Here is a 25,175-nt window from a genome sequence, read left to right on the forward strand (position 1 = left end):
CACTACAAGAAAAGTTCTGATAGACAACGTCTCAAAATCGTCCGCTAAGGGGTATTTTTCGTCGCCTATGGGTGATAAGGGCTAAGCCCAAGGATGTGCCCGATCTTCACGGATTTGGGTGGAACTCGTGGGGGTAGGGGGATGAACACGATGAACACGAGGAACGCGAGGGGGAATCGTGGGGATACAACACACACACGCACACAAACCGGTTTTCCCTCGTTGGCCCGATACACCAACTCGATAGAGGTTGCGAGAAAAGACCTTCCGGTAGAAGTCCCGCAAAGAGATCGACAAGTCGAATCCCGAGAGATCTAGAAGGGCGAAAAGACCGGAAGGTTGATAGAAGTGCAAGCAAAAGACCAAATAGGTAGAAGTGCAAGCAAAAGACCAACAAATCGGTAGAAGTCGCCAAAGAGATCTTCACGAGTCAACAAGGAGCCCGGGTGGGTACAAGATCAGAGATCTAGGTAGGGTTCCCCCAAGGGTGAGCTAAGCTCAGGTTTAATTTCACATCAAGTCTAATCTCAGATCTGAGCCAACTAGGCTACTTATAGTAGGTGGGGCGAAGGGATAAGTTACAACTAAAAGTGCTGTTGTGCTGAAGTTCGATGGGGCGGAAGTTCCGGTCATCATGGGCGGAAGTTCCGGTCAGGGGCGGAAGTTCCGGTCTGGACGGGCGGAAGTTCCGGTCGGGGCGGAAGTTCCGGCCAAGTTCCGGCCTTGTTCCGGAAATGCGCCATTGTCCCGCAGTAACATCCAGTAAGGTTTTCGCCGACTTTCGGAACTTGGGCGGAACTTGGGCGGAAGTTCCGGTGGGCGGAAGTTCCGGTCCTTGGGGGCGGAAGTTCCGGCTGGACCCTGTTTCCTGGGCGCTGGAAAGCATCTTGAGAGCATCTGGGAGGCATCTGGCCGGAAGTTCCGGTCCTGGAGGGCGGAAGTTCCGGCTGGGGCGATGTAGCTCCATCTTCTTCATTTCCAGCTCTCTCTCCAATGGCTTGGTCTCCATGGCTTGCGTCTTGGTCGATGTACCTGATTGAGCATAGGGTATTTGCATGAAGTAGCATGCCATCCAAGGGGGTATCAAATGCATACGTGGAGAGGAGCGAATTCACCTCTTGGTGTAGGGCTTTGGCTCGAGCTCGTGTCATTGGGCCACGAGGAGTGCTTGTCGGTCTTGAGGAGGCGGTGTCCAAAGGCCACCCCGTATCATCTCCCCCACCTTGGGAAAGAGTCGTCCTCGACTCTATGATCTCCTCATCGCCATGATAGGGTGAGAGGTCGGACACATTGAATGTGTTGCTCACCAAGTACTTGGATGTTGGTATGTCGATGACGTAGGCGTTGTCGTTGATGCGCTTGAGGACCTTGAAAGGACCATCGCCTCGGGGCTTGAGCTTGGAGTTTCTTTCTTGGGGGAAGCGGTCCTTGCGGAGGTGTATCCATACTTGGTCTCCTTCATTGAAGATCCGTGCCTTTTTCTTCATGTTGAGTCTAGTGGCTTGACGAAGAACTTGTTGCTCGATTGCTGCCCTTGTATCTTCATGTAGCTTCTTCATGTATTGTGCTCGCTTGTCGATGTTCATGTTTACTTGCTCATGTAGCGGGAGAGGAAGGAGGTCAATCGCCGTAGGTGGTTCAAACCCGTAGACGACCATGAATGGACTTCTCATTGTTGTAGAATGCTTGGACCGGTTGTAGGCAAACTCCGCATGTGGGATGCAATCTTCCCATGACTTCAAATTCCTCTTGACAAGCACTCGTAGTAGTGTGGATAGGCTTCGGTTCACCACTTCGGTTTGCCCATCGGTTTGTGGGTGCGATGATGACGAGAACAAAAGCTTGACGTTGAACTTGGCCATTAGTGTCTTCCAAAGGTAACTCATGAATTTGACATCTCGATCCGACACAATGCTTCTTGGTACACCGTGGAGTCTCACAATTTCCCTAAAAAACAAGGAGGCAATATGTGAAGCATCATCCGTTCGAGAGCATGGTATAAAATGAGCCATTTTAGAGAATCGATCAACCACTACAAAAATTGAATCATGACCATATTTGGTTCTAGGCAATCCTAGTACAAAATCCATACTCATGTCGGACCAAGGAGCATGAGGAATAGGTAATGGTGTATAAAGGCCATAGGGGTTGGAAGTGGACTTAGCTTGTAAACATGTTGTACACCGGCGACAAAGGTGTTCCACGTCGCGGTACATTCTTGGCCAATAGTAGTGAGTTGAGAGCATGGCATATGTCTTCTCTCTTCCGAAGTGTCCCATAAGACCACCACCATGCGATTCTTGTAAGAGCAAAAGGCGAAGCGAAGACATGGGAATGCAAAGTTTGTTGCCCTTGAACAAGAATCCTTGGTGCAAATAGAAATCATCGATGCCCTTATCACTAGAACACTTTGCAAAGATTGGGCCAAAGAAAGTATCGGAAGCATATAAGTCTTTGATTTCATCAAGACCCAAAACATGGACATCCAAACGAGTGAGTAAAAGGGTGAGCTTGCGGGAAAGAGCATCCGCAACAACATTGTCCTTGCCCTTCTTGTATTTTATTACATATGGAAAGGACTCAATGAACTCAACCCATTTTGCATGACGTTTGTTCAAATTGTGTTGACTTTTCAAATACTTCAAAGACTCATGGTCGGAGTGGATAACAAACTCTTTTGGCCAAAGATAGTGTTGCCAAACTTCAAGAACACGAACCAAAGCATAAAGTTCCTTGTCATATATAGGATAGTTGAGGCGTGCGCCATCCAACTTCTCGCTATAGTATGCCACGGGTTTTCCATCTTGCATAAGAACTCCACCAATACCGAGTCCACTCGCATCACATTCAATCTCAAAAGTTTTGGAAAAGTTCGGAAGAACAAGTAGAGGAGCCTCGGTAAGTCTCTTTTTCAACTCATCAAAAGCTTTTTGTTGGGCCTTGCCCCACACAAATGGAACATTCTTTTTCGTAAGCTCATTCAAAGGGAAAGTAATGGTGCTAAAATCTTTCACAAAGCGGCGGTAGAAACCGGCAAGTCCATGGAAACTTCGGACTTGACCAACATTTGTAGGAGTAGGCCAATTGTGGATGGCCTCAACCTTGGAAGAATCAACTTCAATGCCATTGGCGGAAACCACAAATCCAAGAAAAACCAACTTGTTTTGAGCAAAGGTACACTTGGGAAGGTTTGCATAAAGCTTCTCATGACGCAAGATGCATAAGACTTCTCTCACATGTTGTACATGGTCCTCGAGATTTTTGCTATAAATGAGAATATCATCGAAATAGACAACCACACTCTTGCCAATGAGAGGTCGCAAGATGTGATTCATGAGGCGCATGAAAGTAGATGGAGCATTTGAAAGACCAAATGGCATGACAAGCCATTCATATAGACCAAGTTTGGTCTTGAATGCCGTCTTCCATTCATCACCTATTGCCATGCGGATTTGGTGGTAGCCACCACGCAAATCTATCTTAGAGAAAATCGTGGCACCACTCAATTCATCTAGCATGTCATCTAAACGCGGAATGGGATGGCGGTAGCGAACGGTAATGGCATTGATGGGGCGACAATCCATACACATTCGTTGCGACTCATCCGGTTTAGGCACAAGAATCACGGGAACCGCACAAGGGCTTAAGCTTTCACGAACATACCCTTTTTCGAGGAGGTCTTGTATTTGGCGTTGAATCTCCTTTGTGTCTTCGGGGTTGGTGCGGTAGGCGGCGCGGTTTGGTAGAGGAGCGCCGGGTATGAGGTCGATGCGGTGCTCAATTCCTCGAAGCGGTGGGAGTCCATGAGGAAGCTCGTCGGGGAAGACATCTTGGAACTCCTTCAAAAGAGACAACAAAGACGAAGGAAGTGTGGTTAAGTCGTTAGTCTCCGAGGATGGCCCCTTGCAAATGAGCACATAGTGCAATTTGGTGGATGGGTTGTGGTGCACTTCTCTCATCTCACTCTTGGTAGCTATGAGGACACTCTTCATCTCACTCATATATGGCTTGTGGCGCTCACTTTCTTTTTGGTGGGTCACTCTCTCATCACTCATCTCACTAGTGATTGTAGCTTCCTTAGCCCTCACTAGAGCCTTTGCATTGTCCGCAATTACTTGGCTAGGAGTCATCGGGCGTAGGATGAATGTCTTGTCGCCAACCTTGAAGCTATAGGCATTTGTGTAGCCATCATGGCTTGCTCTTTTGTCATATTGCCAAGGGCGACCAAGTAGCATGTGGCACACCGTCATGGGCACTACGTCGCAATCAACGGTATCTTCATAGGCGCCAATCTTGAAAGAGACGGAGACGGTGTGTTGTATCTTGACATTTCCATTGTCACTTAGCCATTGCACATGGTAAGGGTGGGGGTGTTTCCGGAGTGTGAGGTTGAGCTTGGAGCATAGTTCGGTGCTTGCAAGATTGTGGCAACTCCCTCCATCGATGATAACCTTTATTGACTTGCCATTGATTCCGGCTCTTGTTTGGAAGATGTTGCACCTTTGATCTTCATTGGGGAGTGCATGGGTTGTCAACACTTTGGTCACTACAAGGGATGGACTTGCATCATGCACACATAGGACTTGCTCTTGGTCTTCCAAGTCATCATCTTCATGATTGGTTGCGGCTAGTACCAAGGCTTCATATTCACCCTCACTCAAGTACTCCACATCTCCATCATCTCGAGTTATCATAACTCTTGTGTTCTTGCATTCAAAGGATTTATGTCCTTGAGCACCACACTTGAAGCAAGTGATGTTACTAGATCCCGTGGAAGCTTTGGAGGACATAGTTGATTGCTCCGGCTTCAAGCTTGTTGTCTTGAAGGCACTCTTCATTTGCTTTGGAGGATCCTTGGAGGCAATAGCACTTGTGTTTTTGATGCTTGAGGAGGTGTTTGTTGCATTTCTCGCGGCGAAGAAGGACTTTGTTTTTGCACTTGCTCTGTCTTCTCGCACTTGGCGCTCGGCTCTTGTAGCTTGATGAAGCAACTCAACCATGTTGGTGTAAGGCAAGAACTCCACTATCCTCTTGACGGGAATGTTCAATCCATTCAAGAATCTTGCCATAGTTTGCTCTTCTCACTCATCCACATTGGCACTCATCATGGTCATGTGCATCTCCTTGTAGTACTCCTCAACGGACTTGAAGCTTTGCTTGAGTTGAGTAAGCTTGTTGAAGAGGTCACGCTTGTGGTGGGTGGGCACAAAGCGTTTGTGCATGACTTCTTGCATCTCTTCCCATGTGCCAATGGGCTCTAAGTCTTCCTTGTCACGCTTCTTGTTCACTTCTTCCCACCACACATTTGCATATCCCTCAAACTCAAGTGATGCCATAGCTACTTTCTTTGCTTCGGAGAAGTTGTGGATGCGGAATATCTTGTCAACCTTGAGGACCCAAGACAAGTATGCATCGGGGTCTTCCTCTCCTTGGAACTTGGGCATGGTGAATTTGAGCTTCCCAAAGATTTCTTCTTCATTACGGTCATTGCGTCTAGGCGGTGGTCTTTCTTCACCATGTTCTTGGCGTGGTTGAGGTTGAGGTTGTGGACCTTGAGCATCTCGATTGTTGTTGCTATGTTGTTGACGAGGAGGCGGTCTTCCATGACCTTCATCTTGATCATCATTGTTGTGGCGGTGTCGAGGCATCACACTTTCTTCACTTGATGCTTGGTGATGACTTGATTCTTCATGTCGTCCCCTTGGAGGTGGTCTTCTTGCATGAGGTCGATCATCATGATGGCGGCGATTATCTTGACCTTGAGGGCGTTGTGGTTGAACAACATTGATGATTTGGCGCTCTTGGTGCGCTTGCCTTCTAGCTTGAGCTTCTTGTATTTGTCGTTGCCGCTTGATACGTCCCCGACGTATCCATAATTTCTGTCGTTCCATGCTTGTTTTATGACAATACTTACATGTTTTGCTTGCACTTTATAATGTTTTTATGCGTTTTCCGGAACTAACCTATTAACAAGATGCCACAGTGCCAGTTCTCGTTTTACTGCTGTTTTTGGTTCCGAGAAAGGCTGTTCGGGCAATATTCTCGGAATTGGACGAAATCAACGCCAAACCTCCTATTTTCTCCGGAAGGCTCCGAACACCGAAGAAGAGTCGGAGAGGGGCCGGGGGCCACCACACCACATGGCGGCGCGGGCCAGGCCTAGGCCGCGCCGGCCTAGGGTGTGGCGCCCCCAGGTGCCCCCCTGCGCCGCCTCTTCGCCTATAAAAGCCCTTTCGACCTAAAAACATCGTACCAATTGACGAAACTCCAGAAAGACTCCAGGGGCGCCGCCACCGTCGCGAAACTCCAATTCGGGGGACAGAAGTCTCTGTCCCGGCACCCTGCCGGGACGGGGAAGTGCCCCCGGAAGCCATCTCCATCAACGCCATCGCCTCCATCATGCTCCGTGAGTAGTTCCCCCATGGACTACGGGTTCTAGCCGTAGCTATGTCGGTATACTCTCCCCCATGTACTTCAATACAATGGTCTCATGAGCTGCCTTACATGATTGAGATTCATCGATGTAATCGGTGTTGTGTTTGTTGGGATCCGATGGATGATACATTATGGTTAGTCTATCTATAAAGTTTGTGAAGTTATTGTTGCTTGCAATCTTGTTATGCTTAATGCTTGTCACTAGTGCCCGATTGGCATGATCTTAGATTTGAGCTCTATATTGTTGCTTAGATTGTATCTACAAGTTGTATGCACATGTCACTGTCCGGAACCAATGGCCCCGAAGTGACGAAATCGGGACAACCGGAGGGGATGGTAGTGATGTGAGGATCACATGTTTTCACGGAGTGTTAATGCTTTGCTCCGGTACTCTATTAAAAGGAGTACCTTAATATCCGAGTAGTTTCCCTTGAGGCCCGGCTGCCACCGGCTGGTAGGACAAAAGATGTTGTGCAAGTTTCTCATTGCGAGCACGTACGACTATATACGGAAAACATGCCTACATGATTAATGAATTGATGTTCTTTCTTAATGCTTTATCAATCCTATCAATTGCCCAACTGTAATTTGTTCACCCAACACTTGTTATTGGAGAGTTACCACTAGTGTAGATCGCTGGGAACCCCGGTCCATATTTCATCATCATATACTTGTTCTACATGTCAATCTGTTTTACGGTGCCATTGCTCTCATATCACTATTACTATGCTGCACGTATTCTTGTTACTATTGCTCTCATACCACTGCTACTTTCACATCACCCCTGTTGCTAGTGCTTTTCCAGGTGCGGTTGAATTGACAACTCGAGTTGTTAAGACTTATAAGTATTCTTTACCTCCCCTTGTGTCGAATCAATAAATTTGGGTTTTACTTCCCTCGAAGACTGTTGCGATCCCCTATACTTGTGGGTCATCAAGACTATTTTACAGCGCCGTTGCTGGGGAGGCATAGCTCTACTCATAAGTTCACCTGGGGAGTACACTCTACCTCTCTCTCTGTTTTATTTTATTTACTTTTGCTTAGTTTACTTTTTTCTAGTTTATTTGTGCTTAGTTTATTTCTGTCTAGTATTAGTTTGCGTAGTTTACTTTTGCTTACTTTATTTTTGTCTTGTTTTATTTGTCTCATATACCCAAAAATCCATAAAAATTTGAAAAACCAAAAAATTAAAAACTGCTGTTATGGGAGAACCTACAACCTACTTGGAGCTCATAGAATGTTATAATAATTATAGAGAATCAAGAACTGGTAAAATAATGAGTGCTATGATAGAAAAATTGAATACAATTGCTAAAATCTTGCTTGAACGCCATGATATAAACTGTTGCTCTCAACGGGATACTAAACATCTTAAATTTCAATGTGGCTTTAGTGAGGAATTTTTAATTAAGAACTATAATCGGAATTGCTATATTCATTATGGGTTCGAAGAGGTAGAACAATTTGTCTTATTTATGGGAGCCTCCGAGATAGAATCCTTCATGGTTGAGAATTATGAAACTTGTGTTGTTTGTAAGGGCCTTAAAGATTATGTCTCTACTATCCTTAATTCTTGCATAGAATGCTACAGTAGGAATCCTTATATCCTTGATTATAAAGAGAGACACATTAATGCACAAGAATGCACTCACAATTTGCAGGAACCGGTGGAAGAAGAAATTGATGAACCTGGAAGCTCATTGGATGAAAAAGAATAGGAGAGCGACGAACAAAAGGAGGAAGAATGGATTAGCTACCCATGCCAACCTTCTAATGAGAGTAACTCTTTATCTCTTACACTATTTGATTGTCCTCCATGCTTACGGAAGAGGTTGAATGTTATGTTCTGTGGATTCTCTTGAAATAGTACCTATGAGTAATACTTGTGAGAATAATTATGCTACTTGTTATATATGATAATCCATGCTACTTTGATAAATCTTATGATAATGCTTTGTTTGTGCACGATGTCGAAATGCATGGTACTAAAGAATTTTGCTTCGCAAATGTCTATGATAAAGCTCTAGATGATGGTCCTATGTTACTTGATAATATTAATTGTACTACTAATGAAAATGGGATTGGAGAGTTCTTGACTTATTCTATGAGTCCCATATCTATTGAGATTGATCAACTACCTTGTTATATTATTAATAAAAGTGAGTTTGAAAGTTTTAATTCCACTATTCTTGAACTTGATAAAAATTATGTGTTTGGAAATCATGAAAAGTATGCTGCATGTGATAGCTATATTGTTGAGTTTGTTCATGAAGCTACTGAAAATTATTATGAGAGAGGAAAATATTGTTGTAGAAATTTTCATGGTACTAATACACCTCTCTATATGCTGAAATTTTTGAAGTTATTCTTGTTTTATCTTCTTATGCTTGTCACTCTGTTCTTCGTGAATTTATTTGTGTACAAGATTCCTTTGCATAGGAAGCATGTTAGACTTAAATGTGTTTTGAATTTCCTTTTTGATGCTCTCTTTTGCTTCAAATACTATTTCTTGCGAGTGCATCATTAAAACTGCTGAGCCCATCTTAATGGCTATAAAGAAAGCAACTTCTTGGGAGATAACCCATGTGTTATTTTGCTACAGCACTTTGTTTTATATTTATGTCTTGGAAGTTGTTTACTACTGTAGCAACCTCTCCTTATCTTAGTTTTGTGTTTTGTTGTGCCAAGTGAAGCCTCTAATCGAAGGTTGATACTAGATTTGGATTACTGCGCAGAAACAGATTTCTTTGTCTGTCACGAATCTGGGTCTAATTCTCTGTAGGTAACTCGAGAAAATTGTGCCAATTTACGTGAGTGATCCTCAGATATGTACGCAACTTTCATTAGTTTTGAGTTTTCTGATCTGAGCAACGGAAGTATTTTATTAAAATTCGTCTTTACTTGGCTGTTCTGTTTTGGCAGATTACGTCTCTGTTTTTGCATTGTCTCTTGTGGACTTTAAGCGAGGTTTTCTAGACGTAGAGGGCTGTAGCTAATGTTTTATTGAGTTCTTGCAATGTGCCACTACAGGACCAAGGTGGATTCAAATTTTTTGAGTACTAACCCCTCTAATGAAGTTTATGAGAAGTTTGGTGTGAAGGAAGTTTTCAAGGGTCAAGAGAGGAGGATGATATATGATCAAGAAGAGTGAAAAGTCAAAGCTTGGGGATGCCCCCGTGGTTCATCCCTGCATATTTCAAGAAGACTCAAGCGTCTAAGCTTGGGGATGCCCAAGGCATCCCCTTCTTCATCAACTTATCAGGTTCCTCCCCTGAAACTATATTTTTATTCGGTCACATCATATGTGTTTTACTTGGAGCGTCTGTATGTTTTATTTTTGTTTATGTTTGAATAAGATCGGATCCTAGCAATCCTTGTGTGGGAGAGATACACGCTCCGCTTTTTCATATGAACACTCGTGTTCTTCGTTTTACTTTTAATGTTCAATGATAAAAGTTGGAAGCTATTGGACTTATTTATATTTGGTTGGAAAAGGAAAATGCCTCATCATGTCTTGGATAATTTGACACTTGGCAATTGTTTTGAGCTCTCAAGTAGATCATGATTAAGTTTTTTCATGTAGTTTAAACCTATTAGTGGAGAATTACTGTAGAGCTTGTTGAAATTGGTTTGCATAATTGATCTCTCTTAAGGTCTAGATATTTTCTAGTAAAAGTGTTTGAGCAACAAGGAAGACGAGTGTAGAGTATTATAATGCTTGCAATATGTTCTTATGTAAGTTTCTTTGTACCGGTTCATACTTGTGTTTGCTTCAAATAACCTTGCTAGCCTAAGCCTTGTATCGAGAGGAAATGCTTCTCGTGCATCCAAAATCCTTGAGCCAACCACTATGCCATTTGTGTCCACCATACCTACCTACTATGTGGTATTTCCTGCCATTCCAAAGTAAATTGCTTGAGTGCTACCTTTAAACAATTCAAAATTTATTACCTCTGATTTGTGTCAATGTTTTATAGCTCATGAGGAAGTATGTGGTGTTTATCTTTCAATCTTGTTGGGCAACTTTCACCAATGGACTAGTGGCTTCATCCGCTTATCCAATAATTTTGCAAAAAGAGTCGGCAATGGGATTCCCGAGTCCCAAATTAATTAACAAAAATAGACACTCCTCCATGGTATGTGATTGTTGGACGGCACCCGAAGGATTCGGTTAGCCATGGCTTGTGTAAGCAAAGGTTGGGAGGAGTGTCATCATAACAAAACTAAAATAAAAGGGCACTCCTTCATGGTATGAGATTGTTGGCAGGCACCCAGAGGATTCGGTTAGCCATGGTTTGTGAAAGAAAGGTTGGAAGGAGTGCCACCCAAAAATAAAAATAATTCATGGGAGCCGCTCTTTGAAGGTTTGTCTAGCAAGGGAGTTAGAGTGCCCACTACCATTCGTTGACAACAACAAACACCTCTCAAAACTTTATTTTTATGCTCTCTTTATGTTTTCAAAACCAAAGCTCTAGCACAAATATAGCAATCGATGCTTTCCTCTTTGAAGGACCATTCTTTTACTTTTATGTTGAGTCGGTTACCTACTTCCTCCCACCTTAGAAGCAAACACTTGTGTTAGCTGTGCATTGATTCTTACATACTTGCATATTTGCATTCATCATATTACTTTGTGTTGACAATATCCATGAGATATGCATGTTGAAAGTTGAAAGCATCCGCTGAAACTTATATGTTCCTTTGTGTTGCTTCGATGCCTTTACTTTGAATCTATTGCTTTATGAGTTAACTCTTATGCAAGAATTTTGATGCTTGTCTTGAAAGTACTCTTCATGAAAAGTTTTACTATATGTTATCTACTTGTTAGCAACTATAGATCATTGCCTTGAGTCACTTCATTCATTTCATATGCTTTGTAATAGTATGATCAAGGTTATGTAAGTAGCATGTCACTACGGAAATTATTCTTTTTATCGTTTACTCGCTCGGGACGAGCAGGAACTAAGCTTGGGGATGCTGATACGTCCCCGACGTATCCATAATTTCGTCGTTCCATGCTTGTTTTATGACAATACTTACATGTTTTGCTTGCACTTTATAATGTTTTTATGCGTTTTCCGGAACTAACCTATTAACAAGATGCCACGGTGCCGGTTCACGTTTTACTGCTGTTTTTGGTTCCGGAAAGGCTGTTCGGGCAATATTCTCGGAATTGGACGAAATCAACGCCAAACCTCCTATTTTCTCCGGAAGGCTCCGAACACCGAAGAAGAGTCGGAGAGGGGCCGAGGGGGCCACCACACCACATGGCGGCGCGGGCCAGGCCTAGGCCACGCCGGCCTAGGGTGTGGCGCCCCCAGGTGCCCCCCTGCGCCGCCTCTTCGCCTATAAAAGCCCTTTCGACCTAAAAACATCGTACCAATTGACGAAACTCCAGAGAAAGACTCCGGGGCGCCGCCACCGTCGCGAAACTCCAATTCGGGGGACGGAGTCTCCGTCCCGGCACCCTGCGGGACGGGGAAGTGCCCCGGAAGCCATCTCCATCAACGCCATCGCCTCCATCATGCTCCGTGAGTAGTTCCCCCATGGACTACGGGTTCTAGCCTGTAGCTATGTCGGTATACTCTCCCCCATGTACTTCAATACAATGGTCTCATGAGCTGCCTTACATGATTGAGATTCATCTGATGTAATCGGTGTTGTGTTTGTTGGGATCCGATGGATGATACATTATGGTTAGTCTATCTATAAAGTTTGTGAAGTTATTGTTGCTGCAATCTTGTTATGCTTAATGCTTGTCACTAGGGCTCGAGTGGCATGATCTTAGATTTGAGCTCTATATTGTTGCTTAGATTGTATCTACAAGTTGTATGCACATGTCACTCGTCCGGAACCAATGGCCCCGAAGTGACGAAATCGGGACAACTGAGGAGGATGGTAGTGATGTGAGGATCACATGTTTTCACGGAGTGTTAATGCTTTGCTCCGGTACTCTATTAAAAGGAGTACCTTAATATCCGATAGTTTCCCTTGAGGCCCAGTTGCCACTGGCTGGTAGGACAAAAGATGTTGTGCAAGTTTCTCATTGCGAGCACGTACGACTATATACGGAAAACATGCCTACATGATTAATGAATTGATGTTCTTTCTTAATGCTTTATCAATCCTATCAATTGCCCAACTGTAATTTGTTCACCCAACACTTGTTATTGGAGAGTTACCACTAGTGTAGATCGCTGGGAACCCCGGTCCATATTTCATCATCATATACTTGTTCTACATGTCAAGTTGTTTTACGGTGCCATTGCTCTCATATCACTATTACTGCTGCTCGTGTTACTTGTTACTATTGCTCTCATACCATCTGCTACTTTCACATCACCCCTGTTGCTAGTGCTTTTCCAGGTGCAGCTGAATTGACAACTCAGTTGTTAAGACTTATAAGTATTCTTTACCTCCCCTTGTGTCGAATCAATAAATTTGGGTTTTACTTCCCTCGAAGACTGTTGCGATCCCCTATACTTGTGGGTCATCACCGCTCTTGTTCTTCAAGTGCTTGTTGTTCATTGCGGAGACGCTCTTGTTCCCTTGCTCGAACTAGCTCTTGATCATGTCGAAGGCGTTCTTGCTCTTGTTGGAATTGAGTATGGAGATTCTCTTGTTGAAGGCGCTCTTCTTCAAGGCGTTGACGTTCTTGGACAAGTTGAAGTCGAGCTTGCTCCGCTTCTTGAGCTTGTTGATGAAGCACTTGAACATCCACATTATGGTGGCGTGGGTCTTCATTGGAATCATGGTGAGACGGTGTAGGAGCTCGTGACCTTGAGCTATGAGAGCGCGAAGACCTTGAGTGGTGTCTTCTATCTTCTTGACGGTTGAGTGTATGGAGGATATTGTCCAACGCCATCTTCATTTCCCTTGTCTCTTGACCTTGTATGGCAAGTGTTGCCTTCAACTCGTTGCCTTGAGTTTCAATCTTCTCATTGAGGTCTTGAACTTGATTGTTGAGGTCATTCCGTTGCACTTGAACTCTTTCTTCATAGCGGACATTGGTATCCTTGAGCATGGCTTCAAATTGATTGAGCTTGGCATGGACGGCTTGAGTAGCTATCCAATGTTGATGCCGCGTCATCGGTAGTTGGTTCCCTTCTCCACTAGACATGGTTACAACTAAAACAAGAACTATGTGGTGGGTGGTTAGGAAAGACTACCAAAAGTGTCAAAACTTGCAAACCAAAATCGAAAAGGTGTTTCAAGACGGAGGGCAACCGATATGTATGCACACACACAAAACAAAAACTCTATATGGTGTTAGGTATGGATGTGGAAAGCCAAATGGAAGAACCAAGCGAAAAGTCTATTGTCAAAAGTGGGTAAGATCCAAAAGTCACAAGTCAAAGGCGGTGATCACAAAAGGCATACACAAGGTGGAACACACGCGTGGGACAAAATGGGGTTAGCGCGACTTGGAAAATGAGCACGAACAAAATTGGTCCTAGCGAAGACTACTAGCTCGGTGTCACGCCAACACAAGAGAGACCGAGCCTTGGTTGCAAAATTGAGAAGCAACTAGATTTGCGCAAGACGCCTCTCTTCTCTTTTCTCTCTTTTGCTTATAAGCTTTGGACTCTTTTGTGTATAGGTGTCACCACACTCTTTTTCTTTCTCTTTTTGTATTTTTCTTTCTTTTTCTCACTATGCAAGGATGCTACTATCTATGTAAGTATGTCACACTTCTTTTGCTTATCTTTTCACACGAGCTTGCTTCGTAGCTTTGCTCAACACACGCACACCCTCACGGTCGGGACGCTTGCGCAATGCTTCGCAACACTAGAAAGCCACTCTCGATAGGAAAGGTACGCAAAAGAGGCTAAGACTACAAGTTAGGAGCAAGTTATACCACTTGATGATGGTGGCCGACGACCTTGTACTTGCTATGGTGGAGGTGTCAAAAGAACCGCTTGGATCTTCGGGGTGCCGTCGTCGTTGTCGATGTTGCGGAAGCTTTGTGGTTGCCGAAATGGCACACAAACCGAAGTCCAAACACAAGGGGGTTAGTGCCAAAACGAAAAACGAAGAATGCTTGTCAAAATTTCGGCTGGCCGGAACTTCCGGTCCGAGGGCGGTACTTCCGGTCCCGGCGGAACTTCCGGTTCGGCCGGGCGGAACTTCCGGTCGCAATCGGATCTGCGGGCCGTTCTTCGATTTGGGCGGAAATCCGGGCCGAAAATCTTCGAATTCGCGGAAAATTTGGCACTAAAAGCGGTGGGAAGGTGGGGGAATTGCAGATCAACACCAAAGACAAGTTTCTATTGGACCAAAACCACCAAAAACTCAACAAATCGCGAGATCGATCCAAGGCCAATTTGGGGCTATTTTTTGGGAAAATTTTTGAGAAATTTTTTTGGGCGAAATTGGTGGAATTGGGGGCTGTGGGGTCAAATCCGTGGCAACCAAAGAGCTCTTGATACCATATGATAAGGGCTAAGCCCAAGGATGTGCCCGATCTTCACGGATTTGGGTGGAACTCGTGGGGGTAGGGGGATGAACACGATGAACACGAGGAACGCGAGGGGGAATCGTGGGGATACAACACACACACGCACACAAACCGGTTTTCCCTCGTTGGCCCGATACACCAACTCGATAGAGGTTGCGAGAAAAGACCTTCCGGTAGAAGTCCCGCAAAGAGATCGACAAGTCGAATCCCGAGAGATCTAGAAGGGCGAAAAGACCGGAAGGTTGATAGAAGTGCAAGCAAAAGACCAAATAGGTAGAAGTGCAAGCAAAAGACCAACAAATCGGTAGAAGTCGCCAAAGAGATCTTCACGAGTCAACAAGGAGCCGGGTGGGTACAAGATCGGAGATCTAGGTAGGGTTCCCCCAAGGGTGAGCTAAGCTCGGGTTTAATTTCACATCAAGTCTAATCTCAGATCCGAGCCAACTAGGCTACTTATAGTAGGCAGGGCGAAGGGATAAGTTACAACTAAAAGTGCTTGTTGTGCTTGAAGTTCGATGGGGCGGAAGTTCCGGTCATCATGGGCGGAAGTTCCGGTCGGGGCGGAAGTTCCGGTCAGGAGGGGCGGAAGTTCCGGTCGGGGCGGAAGTTCCGGCCAAGTTCCGGCCTTGTTCCGGAAATGCGCCATTGTCCCGCAGTAACATCCAGTAAGGTTTTCGCCGACTTTCGGAACTTGGGCGGAAGTTCCGGTGGGCGGAAGTTCCGGTCCTTGGGGGCGGAAGTTCCGGCTGGACCCTGTTTTCGGGGCGCTGGAAAGCATCTTGAGAGCATCTGGGAGGCATCTGGCCGGAAGTTCCGGTCCTGGAGGGCGGAAGTTCCGGCTGGGGCGCTCGTAGCTCCATCTTCTTCATTTCCGGCTCTCTCTCCAATGGCTTGGTCTCCATGGCTTGCGTCTTGGTCGATGTACCGGATTGAGCATAGGGTATTTGCATGAAGTAGCATGCCATCCAAGGGGGTATCAAATGCATACGTGGAGAGGAGCGAATTCACCTCTTGGTGTAGGGCTTTGGCTCGAGCTCGTGTCATTGGGCCACGAGGAGGGCTTGTCGGTCTTGAGGAGGCGGTGTCCAAAGGCCACCCCGTATCATTGGGCCTAACCCGACGATATGGGTTCTGTTGTCGAAACTGCGTCAGGCAAAGTCCTACGACGATTTTTTCGGTCCGTCGCGCTTGGGCGCCCTTCCGCCACGGAAAATCGGACCGTTGCCCAAGTGTTTCCGGGAGCCCGTTGACTGGCGACGTCATGCAAGCCGACACGTGGCGGACGCCGTTAGCGGCGGTTAACGGCGTTAACCAGCTGAAACCCCGTGGTAGATGGTAGGCCCACACGAGGCTCGCCACGTCTTAAGCGGGCCGGGCCAGGCGACATAGTTTGACCGGTCAAGCTGTATAGGCCGGGCTGGTCCATTAGTTACGTGGGCCGGGCCTAACCTCTAAGGTTGAGCTGGTCAAAACTTAAATGGGCCGGCCCATTTAACATGTGGGGTCCACCTTACGGCAGAGTCGGGCCGGCCCAAGAAGCAAGTGGGCCGGGCCAAAACACGAGTGGGTCCCACTTTCTGTTAAAGGGCCGGCCCATTTAGTGTGTGGGGTCCACCATATAGCAAGTGGGCGGGCCAAAAACACGGTGGGTCCCACTTTCCTGTTAAAGGGTCGGCCCATTTAGTATGTGGGGTCCACCATATAGCAAGTGGGCCAGCCCAACAAGATAGTGGGCCGGGCCAAAAACACGAGTGGGTCCCACTTTCCTCGTTAAAGGGCCGGCCCATTTGGTGTGTGGGTCCACCATATAGCAAGTGGGCGGCCCAACAAGATAGTGGACCGGGCCAAAAACACGAGTGGGTCCCACTTTCCGGTTAAAAGGCCGACCCATTTAGTATGTGGGGTCCACCATATAGCAAGTGGGCCGGCCCAACAAGATAGTGGGCGGGCCAAAAACACGAGTGGGTCCCACTTTCCGGTTAAAAGGCCGGCCCATTTAGTATGTGGGGTCCACCATATAGCGAGTGGGCCGGCCCAACAAGATAGTGGGCCGGGCCAAAAACACAGTGGGTCCCACCTTCTCGTTAAAGGGCCGGCCCATTTACCATGTGGGACCACCATATAGCAAATGGGCTGGCCCAACAAGATAGTGGGCCGGCCCAATAAGCATGTGGATCCCACTATCGTGTAACTGGGCCGGCCTACTAAAGAAGTGGGCCGGCCCAAAATGAAAGTGGGTCCCACACTACTGTAAGTGGGCCGGCCCAATCTGTTGTAGGGCCCTACTTGTTTGACTAGTCAACTTGCATTAAATTTCATGAGCCTAAAATCTGATATCAATGATACACACAATTACATACACAAATAAAACAAGTAGGAAAATTACAAGGCAATTAATGTGCCCAAATAAAAAAATTACATAGAATCATTGAGGACTTCTATTAGCATCATCAATAACACGTTGACATTTGGCAATCGCCTTGATTGAATCTTGTGTACTCTTTGTCAACATATCAGCTACAGATCTTAAAGCAGCAATACCATGTCTTTTATAAAGTACAGCCTTGAGATATTTATTGTTTGATGAAAGAAATGGTCTAGGTTGACGGCTATGAGAAGATGCATCAGAAGAAATATCAGAACTTTTTGTGGGCCTCACTTCTAATGAAGATTGCTTCATCACAAATGCATTCTGATAATAATGCAAAAAGAGTTAAACGATGAATTATGCAAACATTTATTATGCAATGTAGATATAAGATAATAACAAGTTGCATAAATAAGACAATGTATGGAACTTGTACTAAGCACAAACTTACATCATAATGTTGCACAGGGTCGCTACGAGATCCTTTTTTGGCGACTATCTTCTAATGATGATTGCTTCATTAAAGCCGCATTACGGTAACTTTGCAAACATAGTTACAACAATTAACTATTCAAACATGTATTACGCAATGTAGTGATCGGATAACGAGCATGTAGCGAGAAATAAGCACAAGATAAGATAAGATGCATGTACTAAGCACATACCGGCTCGCTCGCAGGTCCTTCTCTTGCGTGCACTAGTCGTGGTCAACATGCCCGTCATTTTAGGTTCGGCCATCAAGTGAAATGCTAATCCTCCTGCTCCATTGTCCTTAATCTGTGTTTAGATATCACATTTAAGACCAAGTCGATCTGTTTCAAATAACAAAAAACTTGAGCCGCCAAATGAATAAGCCAATATTTACCGGATATCGGATTAAAACCAACTAGATGTTGCTTTGCATGAGATTCGAATTTCGGACATTCGTATTTAGAGTAGGGTAATGCCAAGGTTTTCCACATAAAGTAAACTAGCATTAAGAATGACCAAATGTCGAGTTCAAATCACCTTCGTAGTTTCTCCAAGACAAGCATATCAAATAGGCGAAACATAGTAAAGCATGAATGGCATTGCTATGGCAGGGTTCCAAGTGTTAATCTCTTGCATAAGGAACAATGCATATAGGTTATAGATAATAACGGAAGTAAACCGCCAAAATTACCAACCAAGAACTCGGATTCCAACCTTCCCTAGCGTCCCCGCTGTTAATGTTGGATGTTCTAATAAGTGGTTCGCATGATCAATCCCTAGGAAAAATAACATTGACAAGTCGGTCTACGATAATAGAAAGACCAGACATGCACGCAACAATAACTATATAAGCTAAAGACGAGGTATAAGAGCAAGCAGATTGGAAATGCACATAGCATGATTATAAAAGCAGTGTGAGAATAGCAGACACGAGAAAACAGCTAGCGGCTAGCGGTGAGCTAATGACGTGGTATAAGAACAAGCAGATTGGAAATGCCCATAGCATGATGATACGTCTCCGACGTATCGATAATTTCTTATGTTCCATGCTACATTATTGATGATATCTACATGTTTTATACACATTATATGTCATATTTATGCGTTTTCCGGAACTAACCTATTGACGAGATGCCGAAGGGCCAGTTCTCGTTTTCTGCTGTTTTTGGTTCCAGAAATCCTAGTAAGGAAATATTCTCGGAATCGGACGAAATCAAGGCCCAGCATCCTATTTTTCCACGAAGCTTCCAGAACACCCGAGAGAGGCCAGAGGGGGCCACAGGCCACCCAGATGACACCCTGGCGCGGCCAAGGGGGGGCCCGCGCCCACCTATTGTGTCGTCGCCTCGTTGACCTTCCGACTCCGCCTCTTCGCCTATAAAAAGGTCCCTGACCTAAAACCTCGAGACGGAAAAGCCACGGTACGAGAAACCTTCCAGAGCCGCCGCCATCGCGAAGCCAAGATCTGGGGGACAGGAGTCTCTGTTCCGGCACGCCACCGGGACGGGGAAGTGCCCCCGGAAGGCTCCTTCATCGACACCACCGCCATCTTCATCAACGCTGATGTCTCCCATGAGGAGGGAGTAGTTCTCCATCGAGGCTCGGGGCTGTACCGGTAGCTATGTGGTTAATCTCTCTCCTATGTGCTTCAATACAATAATCTCATGAGCTGCCTTACATGATTGAGATTCATATGATGATGCTTGTAATCTAGATGTCATTATGCTAGTCAAGTGGGTTTTACTTATGTGATCTCCAGGAGACTCCTTGTCCCACGTGTGTAAAGGTGACAGTGTGTGCACCGTGTGGGTCTCTTAGGCTATATTTCACAGAATACTTATTCACTCTTATGAATGGCATAGTGAAGTGCTTATTTATATCCCTTTATGATTGCAATGTGTTTTGTATCACAATATATCTGCGTGCTACTCTAGTGATGTTATTAAAGTAGTTTATTCATCACGCACGGTGTAATGGTGACGAGTGTGTGCATCCGTGTTAGTACTTGGCGTAGGCTATGATTATGATCTCTTGTAGATTATGAAGTTAACTATTGCTATGATGGTATTGATGTGATCTATTCCTCCTACATAGTGTGAAGGTGACAGTGTGCATGCTATGTTAGTACTTGGTTTAGTTGTGTTGATCTGTCATGCACTCTAAGGTTATTTAAATATGAACATTGAATATTGTGGAGCTTGTTAACTCCGGCATTGAGGGTTCGTGTAATCCTACGCAATTAGTGGTGTTCATCATCCAACAAGAGAGTGTAGAGTATGCATTTATCTATTCTGTTATGTGATCAAAGTTGAGAGTGTCCACTAGTGAAAGTCTAATCCCTAGGCCTTGTTCCTAAATACTGCTATCGCTGCTTGTTTACTGTTTTACTGCATCTTACTTCCTGCAATATTACTACCATCAACTGCACGCCAGCAAGCACTTTTCTGGCGCCGTTACTACTGCTCATATTCATTCATACCACTTGTATTTCACTATCTCTTCGCCGAACTAGTGCACCTATTAGGTGTGTTGGGGACACAAGAGACTTCTTGCTTTGTGGTTGCGAGGTTTGCATGAGAGGGATATCTTTGACCTCTTCCTCCCTGAGTTCGATAAACCTTGGGTGATCCACTTAAGGGAAACTTGCTGCTGTTCTACAAACCTCTGCTCTTGGAGGCCCAACACTGTCTACAAGAATAGAAGCACCCGTAGACATCACATGACTATAAAAGCAGTGCGACAATAGCATGTAGTACAAAAACAGTTGGCAGCAAATGAATGGGTATAAGGCTATAAATATGTGGATGCACACAGGTGTCAGTAGAATGAACAGGATGGTAGCGACCGGATAATGCTTTTGTACTTGTACAATATTTAAACAAACTTCATGCGAAGCAACACATCAAGAAAGTTAACCGCATATGAGATCCGCAAATAACTACACAAAACATGGCTAAAGAAACACCGCGATCTAACGGGCCGGCGTACTAACCAAGCTGCGGCGGGGTGGACGGGGGCGGCAACTTGCATTCCGGCGGCGGCGAACACGGGAGACGATGAATCGACCCTGTTTCGAGTAGAAGCGGGCGTTAGTGAAGCAGATCTGGTTGGCTGGCAAGGGATTCGGTGAAGTTGATACAGCCGCTGCGCCGAGGTAGTCGGTGACGAGGTCGGCGGGGAAGCAGATCCGTCGATGGCGAGGTCGGCGGTGAAGCAGATCCGTCGGTGGCGAGGTCGGTGGTGAAGCAGATCCGTCGGTGACGAGGGCGGCGGGGGAGCGGATCAGGTGGGTGGACAGCCAACACGATCAAGGCTACGCTGTGGAGGAGTATGCCGGCGGCGAGCGGATCTAGTACTGTAGAGAGTCGAGCTTTGGCGTGTGATAGTATTTTTGAGCTAATGGGGCGAATGGTTGGTGGGTGGGTGTGGGCTCGTGGGGAGGGTTCGGGATATAGGCAAGATATTTCATTGTTACCGAATGAGCCCTCCATGGTCGGTGGGTTGTAGCTTCCGGACCAGGGGTAAAAGGGTAAAACTGGTCACGGGATTTTCGAATGGATGCGGCGGGATGATTTGGCGCGCGGCCGAAATTTTCAGTTTCAAGCTACGAGCAGAACGACAAAAATAATGTTCTTCCCCGGGGAGCTCTCATTTCTTCCTCTTCTCTTTCTCTCTCGAGTCTCTCCCACTCCCCTGGCTCCTCTCCCCCTTCTCTCTCGGCGGCCTCGCCGGCCGGAGACGAGGCCGACTTCTCTCTCGTATATTGTACACCCTCCGAACTAAATTAATTGATTCAACTTTCCTTAGACGTGTATGTATCTAGAGTAAAAACATGTGTGGATACATCCATATTTAGATAAGCAAAGTTGAGTCGGCTAATTTGGATCCGAGGGAGTTAGTGTTGTTGTAAGCTTAGATCCGGTGTTTCCCATGAGCGAGAATGGCGCAATGGAGTCGGGGATCTCGTCATCGGCTCGGATCCGGCCTATGGTGAATCCGGCGGATCTTGCCGGCCAAACCCCGATCCGGTGCCATCAATGTGATGGCGCTAACGAGTGAGGCTTGCTTTGGTCGGTGCTTCGAGATCCGGCCAATGGGGAAGTCAAGCCGCTAAAGTTCACAAGCTCGGGGCATACGACGGCGTCATCCGTCTTGCCCGTGCACATCTTGGCCTTTCAGCGGCCCTTCTCGGAGCCAATATGCCGTTGCTCGAGGCCCTTCTTCTCCTTCGTCCCGGCGACTACCGGCGACACCGTCCCAAGTGGTGCGTCCCGGCGACGGAGTTGCTTGGAAAGGATGCGGAGCGAGAGATCGATGTCTTTGTCGAGAAGGACTCGATTGATTTTCTTCTATATGTTTTGGGGTTCTTTTTGTAAAGTTGCGGGTTCTATTAGTTATTGTCTAGTACTTTTGGTCCTCTATGTAATTTTTTGGACTAGTTTCCATTGGCACTGATAAACTTGAATTTTGACAAGTTCACAGGGAAAAAAATTCCTTTGCACATATGGCCTATCATGTATAAACATTCTTGAGATTTAAACTGTATGCAATGTGCCATGCATTAACCCTAAACCATATATATGTAACTAACCCTAGATGATCAAACCCTACTTAATTAAAACAAATAACCCTAAACTATACGCATGCACTTTATGCGCAAAGGCGCGGGTGCCTCTAATAATGTGTGTGCGCACTCGATCGATGATCCCTAAACCTTATACAACCCCCGAAACCCTAATCCCTAATCCCTAAACCCTAAACACCCTAAACACTAAACCCTATACCCTAAACCCTAACCCTAAACCCTAATTAAACCCTATATATAGGCCAACGACACTTAATTGTGCATCAAGCAGGCCAGGGGTGCCTCGCGGTCCTTTAATTAAATTAAATGTGCCATGCATTAACCCTAAACCATATATATGTAACTAACTATAGCTAATCAACCCTACTTAATGAAAACACATAACCCTAAAGTATACTAGCTATAACCCGATCTAATAAAAACATGCTCTATATATAGCAGCTAGCTAGCAAACCGTAGATTAACACCAATTAATATATACATGGCCTATATCGATCATGTTGTATAACATATCCCGAGATTCATTAATTAATTATATAATTATCGTGATAAATTAATTAACTTTAATTTTGACAAGTTCTCTCGAATAAAACACATTTGATTAAGTTGCCTCATAATATATATATAATTAGTGTGCATGCATGGCCTACAATGCATTCGTGCATATATTTTAATGTATATTTGAACATATTCTTGGGGATTTCAATCTCTCTCTCGATCATCTATAAATCGTTGGTGGCCCAAAAAACACACATATATACGCATGCACTTTATGCGTAAAGGCGCGGGTGCCTCTAATAATGTGTGTGCGCACTCGATCGATGATCCCTAATAAACCTTAAACAACCCTAAAACCCTAAATCCCTAATCCCTAAACCCTAAACACCCTAAACACTAAACCCTAAACCCTAGACCCTAAAACCTAACCCTAACCCTAAACCCTTGTGGCACCCCCGGGATCAGGGTTAGACAAATATCAGATCTTCGTCTGACATAAGCCTAACCTAGAGCTCGAGAGACTACAGTGAGAGAATCGGTAACACAACAGTGACTCTACGACTCAAGAAGTAATACAAGCTCATAGCGAGCGAAGAACCAAAGTATTACAAGCGAGAGGTCACCGACACGACATTACATCAATCAACGGAAGCAAAGTTATGCTATTAGACATAGCAAGATAACAAAAGGCCTAAGAGGCCGGGAGCATAACGGCGACGTCCCGGCCCATAGATTCCAGGCTGCCACACGGGAACCCCAAGCTACTCGTCGATGTCGACTTAGAAACCACCATGCTGTTGGAGCGACTTCGTCCGAAACAAGAGCATGCAAAGCCGAGTACGGGGACTCAGCAAGACTTAGTACAACCTTTTAGCAAAGCGGGTATGCGGGTTTTACGTGGAGCTTCTTTTGCGTAAAGCCGGTTTTCCTTTAATAAACGAGGAGGGAGAAGAAGCACGACTACTCGGAACCTTTAGAAAAGGGATAAGAGAGCGATATCTCCATCTCTAATGATCATCATATTGTATCCACCAATCTTCATCATCTCGAACCACTATCCTCGGATCACCCCCTCAACACCCGAAGAAGGTGTCCAGTAAACACACATGGATTGCCAAGTTTTACGATTAGGTTAAAGTTCTCTATGATCTCCACGTCCGTTCCCAAGTCGTCCGTAACCGTGGACACGGCTTTTCGAAAAGATTCATAACCTGCGAGGGGTGCACAACTTTACCCACACGTGCCAACCGACTCTTAATGCCAAGCTATTAGCTCTCTTCCTTGGAAAGGCTGGCGGAGGGTGGTCGACCACGACCTTTACCTTGTCTGTCGCCGAGACCATGAGTCACGCGCTAAGGATTGTTCCGTCAGTAACGGGTCAAGTCCCGAAGTCGGTCCTTAACGATGTGAGGCGAGGTGGGTTTCCCCGGGGACTCTAACCCCGACCACCACGGCCACGCTTACCTACCTGTATGCTATGCACCTTTTCACAAACATTTTTGATGCATATGTCCAAATAACGCGCAAACTATGTGACTCATGGAATCTACTAGGCAAGTTAGTGAGTCGAGAGGGTACCATAATAGGGCCTCGTGTGGTTGTACGCTCAGTCTTGGTTCAAGAGGCGAGAACTCGGTTCCTAGGGTCGGCGAAACGAAACAACCCACCACATCCCAATGTGGCCTCTCGTCCGAGCCTTTAATCATGTTTATCAACATCTCTATACTTACCACGTCAACTCTGTCATGCTATTTTCATTTCATTGTAAGGCTCCGGTCCGAAGACCGGAGTAGCAGCGTAACAAACTAAGCATGGCTAAGCATAAAGAGATAAAGGCTCTAGCGATGCACACGTGCCAAACCTAGTTATGCTAGGAGCGAGTGGATCGGGTATTTGAGGCTACGGGGGTGGAACATGCAATAGATAGGATAACTCTACCTATCGATAAAAGACGAGTTGAATCGTATGCGATATGTAGGAACCGGAGTAAAAGCGGTTCGAAATCATATATGAACCGAGGCTAGGGCTTGCCTTTGTCTCGACAAATAAATATGGAATCTTCGAAGATCTTGTGATTGACTTGTTCGTCGGAGGATAGTTGCAAAGACTCGTCAGTCTTGTTGATCATCAATGTTGTTGATCTTCGTCGTCTCAGACTCGTGCTCTATCGGTCGCGAAGAAGCAAATACTAGAAATAGAGAAATAACATTCAATACAGGGCATCGGTGCAATGCGCATACAAGGATGATGATATGACATGTTAATAGGTATTGAAATCATCCCTACACATGAAAGGCAATTTAAATGGGTTTGGAATGCCCTAGGGTTAGCATTTCCATAAACCACATAAATAAAGAAAA

The 25,175-nt window shown here is 45.4% G+C and overlaps 1 long non-coding RNA gene across 1 annotated transcript in view; it reads left to right on the forward strand.

Moving 5' to 3' along the window:
* LOC124651779 overlaps positions 1 to 25,175 on the forward strand; it is a 52,355-nt gene that overhangs the window by 448 nt on the left and 26,732 nt on the right. The window lies entirely within an intron of this gene.

The sequence above is a fragment of the Lolium rigidum genome, chromosome 5 (genome assembly GCF_022539505.1).
Source record: "Lolium rigidum isolate FL_2022 chromosome 5, APGP_CSIRO_Lrig_0.1, whole genome shotgun sequence".
Taxonomy (NCBI): domain Eukaryota; kingdom Viridiplantae; phylum Streptophyta; class Magnoliopsida; order Poales; family Poaceae; genus Lolium; species Lolium rigidum.